We start from the raw sequence: 8,931 nt of genomic DNA, 5'->3' as shown, positions 1-8,931 counted from the left end.
CGAAAGTATGCAGCACGGTTTACTTCATTATGCAGCAAGGAATGACTTATTTTGCAACATAAGGCAGACAATTCTGTTGGAGTCTTATTTATCCCAAAACTCTTACTGCTAGGTTGGCATCTGAATACATCAATGTACAACTGAAAGGGGACCAGTTAAACAAAAAGGTCTACCACATGGAAGACTTTTTAAAGGGTATTGTATTCGTTTCAGCTAGTGTATTATTTTTGCTATTGAAATTATGTTATGCATCAGATGGTGGATTATGGGTCAATAGTAGTAAAGACACAATTACAATAAGTGCAGAATTTTCAGAGCCACATAATTGGGGTTTCCATTCCAAAATGCAATTGATTGATCAGGAAAAAAGGAATCCGTAGTCGGCAGGATTCGAACCTGCGCGGGGAGACCCCAATGGATTTCTAGTCCATCGCCTTAACCGCTCGGCCACGACTACCTCCTTCCCGTGGCACCGTCACTTAAGAACTAGCTGCCGACTAGCTCAGTCGGTTACAGCGTAGTGCTGATAATGCCAAGGTCCCCGTTTGATCTCCTAATGTGCCACACCCTTTCCCTAAAGTAGAACAGACATACAAGAAAGTACAAGGCTTTTAAATCTTCGTGTAGGGTTGTTGTTTTTCTGGTAATTTACTGAGCTCTGGTGGCTGATGTTGGTACCAGGACCAGGGTGGGTATTGATAGAGCCATGTAAAGGGCACTGCGGTCTCCCAGCCCCCGCGCTGTGATTCCCGCCTCAGCCATGTTTTCACGGGTCTCTCAAAGTGCACCTTTTGAAGCGCTGTTTGAACCTGGGACGCTTCTCTAGAGGTGACACTTTCTCTCTGAGAGAGGCTGCTCCACGGCTGCTTCTCCCTGCGATTTCCAGCAGTCACGAGAAGTGAAGAAAAGAGCACATGGTATGTGGCTACATGACGTAGGCATCATGAAATGCTTTGGTATATATTGGTGCCCTTTATAATCGTTGTACTCTCGTTTAGTTTAACGTATGTATTGCACACGTCGTTCACCAGTGTAAACAAATATGTACATATAATGATATACGTTTTTCGTAACCTTCTTTGTAAGTTTTCCTTTCCAAGGTTTTCTTCTGCAATCTCTTGTCACGAGGAAGTGGGAAATATCACCGCTGTAGTTTGAGAGAAATATGCACAGTCTCATTTTGACACCAGGTCAGTGAAAGGAGGCGCTGTGGCTTAGTTGGTTAAAGCGCCTGTCTAGTAAACAGGAGATCCTGAGTTCGAATCTCAGCAGTGCCTCATGTTTTGCACAACCTCTTAGAAGACATATTGTTTGATAAAAGACTCATTGTCTGTTCTTGGTGTTTAGATGCCAATGTATTGAACCACCAACCCCCAGTATATTTTATTTTCAAAGCCAATCAGTTTGGTTTTGTGAAGTGAAAAGATGTTTTTAAGCTGCACTCGCTTCAAAGTTCAAGCTGGGCAGCAGTAATGCAAGCTTCAAAAAACAGGTGCAGCACAGGCAGCACCAGAGTGACCTTCCATTACTGAGACTGTTACTGAACAGGCAGAAGAGGTACAAGCTTCAGTGCCTCATGAACAGGCACAGCACAGGCAGCACCAGAGTGACCTTCCATTACTGAGACTGCTACTGAGCAGGCAGAAGAGGTTCGAGCTTCAGTGCCTCATGAACAGGCACAGCACAGGCAGCACCAGAGTGACCTTCCATTACTGAGACTGCTACTGAGAAGGCAGAAGAGGTACAAGCTTCAGTGCCTCAAGAACAGGCACAGCACAGGCAGCAGCAGAGTAACCTTCCATTACTGACACTGCTACTGAGCAGGCAGAAGAGGTACAAGCTTCAGTGCCTCATGAACAGGCACAGCACAGGCAGCTGCAGTGTAAACTTAGCTTTAGAGTACAGATGGTTACAGCACAGGCAGCGGCGTTGCAAGCTTCTCTTCCATAATAAGGCTGGGAGTAGGCCAAAAGTAGTGTTGGGGTGCAGAGGGAGCGGTCAGAAAACCATCATGAAATGGAAGCACTTTTACAGGCGGACAGTGTGAACAGCACCAGTAAGGCCTTGTGTGGAGATCTGGCTGGGTACATTCCCAAAGGGCTTCTTTAGAATAATGTGTCTGAACAGTTACTACCCACTTTAGAGACTAGTTTAGCATATTTTGTCTCAAGCCTGGAGCCCTTCTGAAGTGTAGTGTCTTGTTCTGTAGAGTCTACTTGGGGTGTTGTGTCAAGTACACAAAGTTCCATCTGGGGTTCTGGTAACGTTTTCAAAACCTCATTAGGAGGATTGTTGCAACTTTTAAAATCCACGTCTGGTACATTATCTCCTGATCTGGTGTCCTCCTGTACTGTATGGTGTCTGGTCCTGGAGGGTTCATTTAAAGGACTGTGCCTGCGATCACAGTCATGTCTGGATCTTTGTACCAAATTCTAGTGGCAACATCTGAAGTCTTTTCTCTTGCCCTGAGGCCACCACTGTCGGAATGTCTCCAGTGCTGCAGATGTCGTCTTATTACTGAAGCCGTGTCTGCAGTATTGTGACCTGTTGTTGATGTTGCATCTGGTATATTTTGCTGATTTATGAGCTCACATTTGCAGGTTGTGCTTTCTTCTGGTCAATGCATTTGGAGTGTTGCTTTCAGTTTTGGACCCGATCCTGCAGACTGCCTTTATTTCTGGATGGCTACACGTGGAGTGTGGTGTTCTGTGCTGAAGGGTTTGTCTGCAGTATTGTGTCTAGTTGTAGAAGTCTCAGCTGGTACTTTCACTGCTTTAGGAGGCCACATTTTCAGTGTTGTATTTTGTTCTGGCCAGTGCATATTGAGTGTTGTTTTTCCATTTGTGAATGCTGCATCTGGCGTGTGGTGTTCAGTTCTAGAGGCTTTGTCTGAAGTATTGTGAGTGCTTGGAAAGTGACACTGTGTGCTGTGTCCATTTAAAAATGCTGTACCCATAGCATGGTGTCAAGTTGTGAAGGCCACATCTGTGATATTGTGTTCACTTAGGGAAGCTTCACGTGAGGTTCTGGAGGCCTCTTCTGAAATATTGGGTCTGCCCTGGGAGACTCATTCGGAGTATTGTCAAGCGTCGCACAGCTCATATTAAACGTCATGTCCCGATTCCTGACCTAGAGGTTTGATGCTACATGTTCTCGATTCCTGACCTAGAGGTTTGATGCTACTCTTCGAATGTTTGAGTAACATATCTGTCATTATGAAGCCAGTTCTCTAGGCCTCCTCTGGAGCATTGTGCTCTATTCTGGGTGCCATGTATTTCATTGCACACATTTCTGGTGGTCACTTCTGGGGTCTGTGCCCAGTCCTGGAAGCCTCGCCCAGTTTATAGTACCACTTTATGTAAGCTTAAATACAGTGTTGAATAATTCATTTTTAAGAGTACCATATGGAACATTATACTTGGTTGTGTACTGAGGCGGAATGTAGCTATAAAACAGAGGTACAGCTGATCAACTCAGAAACCAAGTAGCTCGCCGTGATCGTATAGTGGTTAGTACTCTGCGTTGTGGCCGCAGCAACTTCGGATCGAATCTGAGTCACGGCATTGCGGGTGGCAATGTCAAGGCAATTGGGTGATATTTTCTTTGTTGGTATACATTTTTAATATACTGAGAATTTTTTATATTTTTTTATATATCTGTGTCTCAGTTCTGTACTCTGTAATTAGTGAAATTTCCAGCTTTAACCAACATAAGTCATTTCATTATAATGACACAGCTGTAGGGCAGTAGGGAAAGAGTGTTTTAATGCATGCAATATTTACCTTTAATATATTGCTGCATGATGTAGCATCTTGTGATTGCGCAGAAATCGTTTTTATGGAACGCGGAAAACATTTGCTTATGTTATTATAGCTTTTCTGTAAGAATGTTTTATTTTTCTGGAATGTTGCTTTATTTTACGCTCAGGCTAAAACTGGCATTAAAGACACGTGCAGATTGGGGGCGTGGCTTGGATGGCAAGGAGGCAGGATACCTAAGTCCGGAGCTCCCGACCCCCAAGTCGAACGAGCGGCGCGCAAAGAAGATTACCGCGAAAGAAACGTAACCAAAAGCAACGAGAGCGTTTGGGAACCTAAGCGGCATCACACGCGAGGTTTAAATGACCAAAAGGGGGCAGAACGAGGCAACGACGGAGAAGAAGGCAAACAGGGCAGGAGAGGAAGGAGCGATCACAAGATGGTGGCGTGACTCCGGAGGAGGAAAGGAGACCGCGAGAGGCGACAGGCAGAACGAAAGCAACGTTGGCCGCAGCTGGGAGGCGATAACCAAGTAAGCGCGCCCCTGGCGAAAGGCAGCTCAACGCTCAACACGAGCCGCAGAGCGAGCAACCGAAACCTGCAAGCCCACCGAATGCAGATATAGCCATCTTGGCAAAGGCGAAGAAGCAAGGGGCGGCCATCTTGTCAAAGTACAAGCAGCTGCGACAGGGAGGCGAGCCGAAAACACAGCGGCCATCTTGGCAAAGGGGGAGAGGCACGAGGCGGCCATCTATATGCAGCGGTAAGCAAAGTGGCGGCTTAGACGTGAGAAGACGCGCAGACACAGACACAGCGCTGCGGCGCTCAGATAAGCCGCAAAGCAGGAACTGCCCCCAAGCAGGGAAACAATCCGTGGGGCCAGCCGATATAACGTCGGCCACCTTAGAGAAGGAAAAGAAGCATGCAGCGGCCATCTTAGCGCAGCGACACAGCGAGAGAAATAGCAAACAAACACAGCAACACTCCTGAGTGGGAGGAACTCGGGTGGGCTGAGGCAAGCACGAAACGGCAAAGAACGAAGAAGGCCAAATGCACCAAACAGCCGCAACAAACAGCCGACTAAGGACATAGGAGGCACAGGCACGGGCAGCCACCCTAAGGTGAAGAGAAGCCACGATACCTCAAGAGACAGAACTGCAAGGGGGAGGGGCGCACGGACAAAAAGCAGGCCTAGACAAGCCGGTCTGGGCGCCAGCCAACACACGACAGCACATACCCCTCAGCGCATGGTGGACAGACACAGAGGCGAGCCAAGACAATCGCTAAACAAGCGAGACAGCTGCAGGGGAGTGCAGGCGACACGAGGCTCAGCAGGGGCACGCAAACGCAAAGAGGCTGGCGGGGGCGAAGACCAGGACCCGCATCATTAAGTGGCCGTGTAGGTTCAGAGAAGGCACCCTGCCCCCACTTAGCAGCCAAACCACCAAAGTAGCAAAAGACTCAAAGGCTGAACCAACCAAACAGCAACAGAAAGAAGGAAGACTTCTGACATATCAAGTCAGAAGAGGTTTCGACACCATGGCAGGGAAGGATGATAAGAAGATCACAAACGACCCCAAAAAGAGCAAGAACGACATTCCGGACTCACCAGCAAAGAAACAAAACGGCCAAGGCAACGAAACGATAACGCTGGACACACTACTGAAGAAAATCACGGAAGGCAACGACCTAACAAAGGCCACAAAAAAGACCGTGGACAACATCCAAATGGAACTAATAGCAATATGGGCCGAGCAAAGCAGAGCTAACGGAAGGTTAGATGAAGTGGAGAAAAGGGTGAGCCATCTCGAGGACCGCACAGGGTCAATGCACAAAGACCTGGGCTTAGTGATAAGGAGAACGTCAACAATGCAAAGAGCACTGGCGGAACAGGAGGACAGAAGCCGCAAAGGGAACATCAGACTGCTGGGAATCCCCGAAGAGGAGGAAGATACCCCCGGCGCATGCGCCCTGATGCTGGAGACCATAATCCCGAAGCTCACAGGCCTTAGCTTTGACAGGTCCTTCGAGATCGAAAAAGCCTCCCGTATCCCAGCTAAGAAACCGGCAAACAGCAACATCCCAAGACCAATAATCTGCAAGCCCCTACGAGCAAATCATACGGACGCTATATTCGCTGTAGCTAGGAAAGGCCAGCCAATGTTGATCAACGGAAAGAAGGTGACAATCACTCAAGACTTTTCAAAAATCACGGTTGAAGTAAGAAAAGGGTTCCTGGCCCTGCGTGATCAACTGCGCAAAAACAACATCACCTTCACCTTCGCTGGCCCGTCCAAAATGAGGATAATGGACAGACACGGAAGCAGACTCTTCGAGGACCCCAGCGACCTAAGGAGATACTTATATGGCCCAGAACCAGAGGAGATGGAGCTACAAAGCCCGGGAGTAAAGCGAAGAGCGTCGTCGGACGGAGCTGAGGGAGAAGGAGAGTGAAACAAGGGCAAAGAACAATACAACACTGGCAGGACCTGCGGAAACCTTGTGAGACTCTGCCCCCGACCAACAGCCCCAACAGAGACTATCCACGGAACCTGCTAATGTACGCACTGACAATCAAGAGAACTTTAAGAGAGCAGAACTCCCGAGCCACGCAAGGCACGATACAAACTAAACTACCTCAGATAACGCACACTGGTGCACGCACATAGACAAGACCGCATCTACCTCAAGAGGGGAAAGGGAACAGCTGTGACCTACCAGGCAGAAGATAACCAGCTACAACTAGCTATATGCTTTTCGTACCCTGTACTCCATGCTGATTAATATTAACAACTAACAGTCACCGACTGAACTAAGTGTGCTAACACTAAGCAAAGACACATGGGCAAGAGCGCTACACCTTCCCAGCGGACATAGACTTGGGGGGGGAGAGAGCGAGAGGACCTTTGCTGTCACACACCCACAATTCCACAGGCGGAGGGTGGGGGGGAGGGAGGGAGGGGGGAGGACGAGGGAAAGGGGGGGGACTTGTAGACCGGAAGGCGAATAGTACAGTACGTAAATGTGTAATTAGATTATCTTTTTCTTCTTATATCTTCTTCCCACCTATCACCCCACACCCCACACGCCAGTCCTTGGGGGAGGCTCTTAGGAATATCCAAGGAAGACAGACAAAACACTCTGCCATGCACCTAGTGGAAAACAAAGAAGACAGTGATAACACCAGACCACCATGAATAACGCACCGAAAACCAAACTAACCACAAACCTCAAAGTGGTGTCCATGAACGTAAAGGCCTCAAACACCCAGTCAAACAAAGGAAAATACTAGACCACCTAGCCAAACTGAAAGGCGACATCTACGCACTGCAAGAAACCAAGCTCACAGAAGAAGAAGCGAAGCTTTTGAAAGCGAGGTGGATAGGGGAGGTCTTCTGCTCGCCGGCAAACGGGAAGAAACGAGGTGTAATCACTATACTGAGCAAGAAGGCAAACCTGACCCTAAAAAACTCAAGCGCAGACGAGGAAGGGCGAATACTAATAATGAGCCTACTGAGAGGAGAAGAACAAATACATATAGCCAACATTTATGGGCCAAACTCCGAGGATAAGAAATTCTGGCAGGAGGTGGACACGATGCTCTCCAGCATTCCTCAAGAAGACCTCATGCTGGTAGCAGGTGACATGAACAGGGTAATGGACCAGGCCACAGACAGACACCCGCATAGAATAAGCCATGAATCGCAAAGCACCAACACCCTGAGAGACCTATGCACCAAACTACACCTTGCCGATCCGTGGAGGCCACAAAATCCAAATGCACGTGAATACACCTTCTACTCGCATCCACATAACTCATACAGCAGGATAGATTACATATTGATGTCTAATACACATACACACCTAATCGACCACACAGAAATTGCGCCAATAACCATCTCTGACCATGCGCACATCACACTTTCAGTAAATGGAAGACACAATGAGAGGCCAACGAGAAGATGGCGACTAAACGACGACATCCTGCAGAACAAAGACAACGTGAAGGAAATCGAAGACGCAATAAAGGAATACCTAGAACACAACGACCACGATGAGGTAGGGAAAAGTACCATCTGGGACGCCCTCAAAGCCACGCTAAGAGGGAAACTGATCAACATCAAAACAAGAATGAACCGCGGCAGGAACAAAAAGATCAGCGAACTGGAAGAGGAAAAAACACAGCTGGAAAGAGGGCACTGCGCTAGCATAACGGACAAGAATACCCTCACCACACTAACGAAGAAGAAATATGAGCTGAACAAGATTCTAAGCGAAAGAGCCGGCACGTGGCTGAATAAATTCAAATCCATAAACCTATGTGCTGCCAACAAGGCTGGGAAACAACTGGCGTCATACCTAAAAGCAAAACAGAGGCAACACACAATCGCAGCCATAACAGACAAAACGAATAAGTCCCAAACGACAAACAAAGGTATACTCGAGGTATTCAGGTAGTTCTACCAGGAACTTTACACCGAGGACAAGAATCTGAAAGATGGCGGCGGCGCAGCCATGCTCAACAACACCACCCTGCCAGAACTCACTGCAGACGAAAGATCAGCACTGGAAGTGGACATAGCAGACACAGAAATCGAAGCAGCCATCAACCAGCTCAAGCCAAACAAGGCACCAGGCCCAGACGGGTACACGGCAAAGTTCTACAAGACCTTCAGCCAACAACTAAGACCACTAATGGCGGAAACATACACTCACTGCATACAGAGAGGCAAGATGACTGAGTTCATGGGCGAAGCGAACATCACAATAATCCCCAAGGAACGGAAAGACCCACAATACCCGCAGAACAACAGACTGATCTCGCTCATAAATGTTGACTGTAAGATATACGCGAAGATACTGGCCAACAGACTGAACAAGGTCCTGCCAAACCTCATCCACAACTCGCAAGTAGGATACATCAAAAACAGACTATTGCAAGACAACACACACCTACTGTGCCATCTCATCAACCATACAACACACAGCAGCAAGCAGGCGGTGATGATAGCACTAGACGCGGAAAAGACGGTTGACAGAGTCTCCTGGCCATTCCTAAACAACTGTATGAGCAGGTTCGGGCTAGGGACCAAATACAGACCTATGGTGATGGCCTTGTACAACGAACCAAAAGCAAAAGTGGTAGTAAATGGTAGCACATCGGAAACACTCA

The 8,931-nt window shown here is 47.9% G+C and overlaps 2 non-coding genes across 2 annotated transcripts; one reads left to right on the top strand and one right to left on the bottom strand.

Annotated features, from left to right (window-relative positions):
- Positions 1-375: 375 nt before the first annotated feature.
- TRNAS-AGA (transfer RNA serine (anticodon AGA)) lies at positions 376-457 on the bottom strand. Its single transcript has one exon. It is a non-coding gene; the product is annotated as a tRNA-Ser (tRNA).
- A 746-nt stretch (positions 458-1,203) lies between these two features.
- On the top strand, positions 1,204-1,277 carry TRNAT-AGU (transfer RNA threonine (anticodon AGU)). Its single transcript has one exon. It is a non-coding gene; the product is annotated as a tRNA-Thr (tRNA).
- Positions 1,278-8,931: the final 7,654 nt, after the last annotated feature.

Source organism: Lissotriton vulgaris, chromosome 12 (genome assembly GCF_964263255.1).
Source record: "Lissotriton vulgaris chromosome 12, aLisVul1.2, whole genome shotgun sequence".
Classification (NCBI taxonomy): domain Eukaryota; kingdom Metazoa; phylum Chordata; class Amphibia; order Caudata; family Salamandridae; genus Lissotriton; species Lissotriton vulgaris.
The sequence above is the reverse complement of the archived record's forward strand: the minus strand, read 5'-3'. Positions and strand labels throughout refer to the sequence as shown.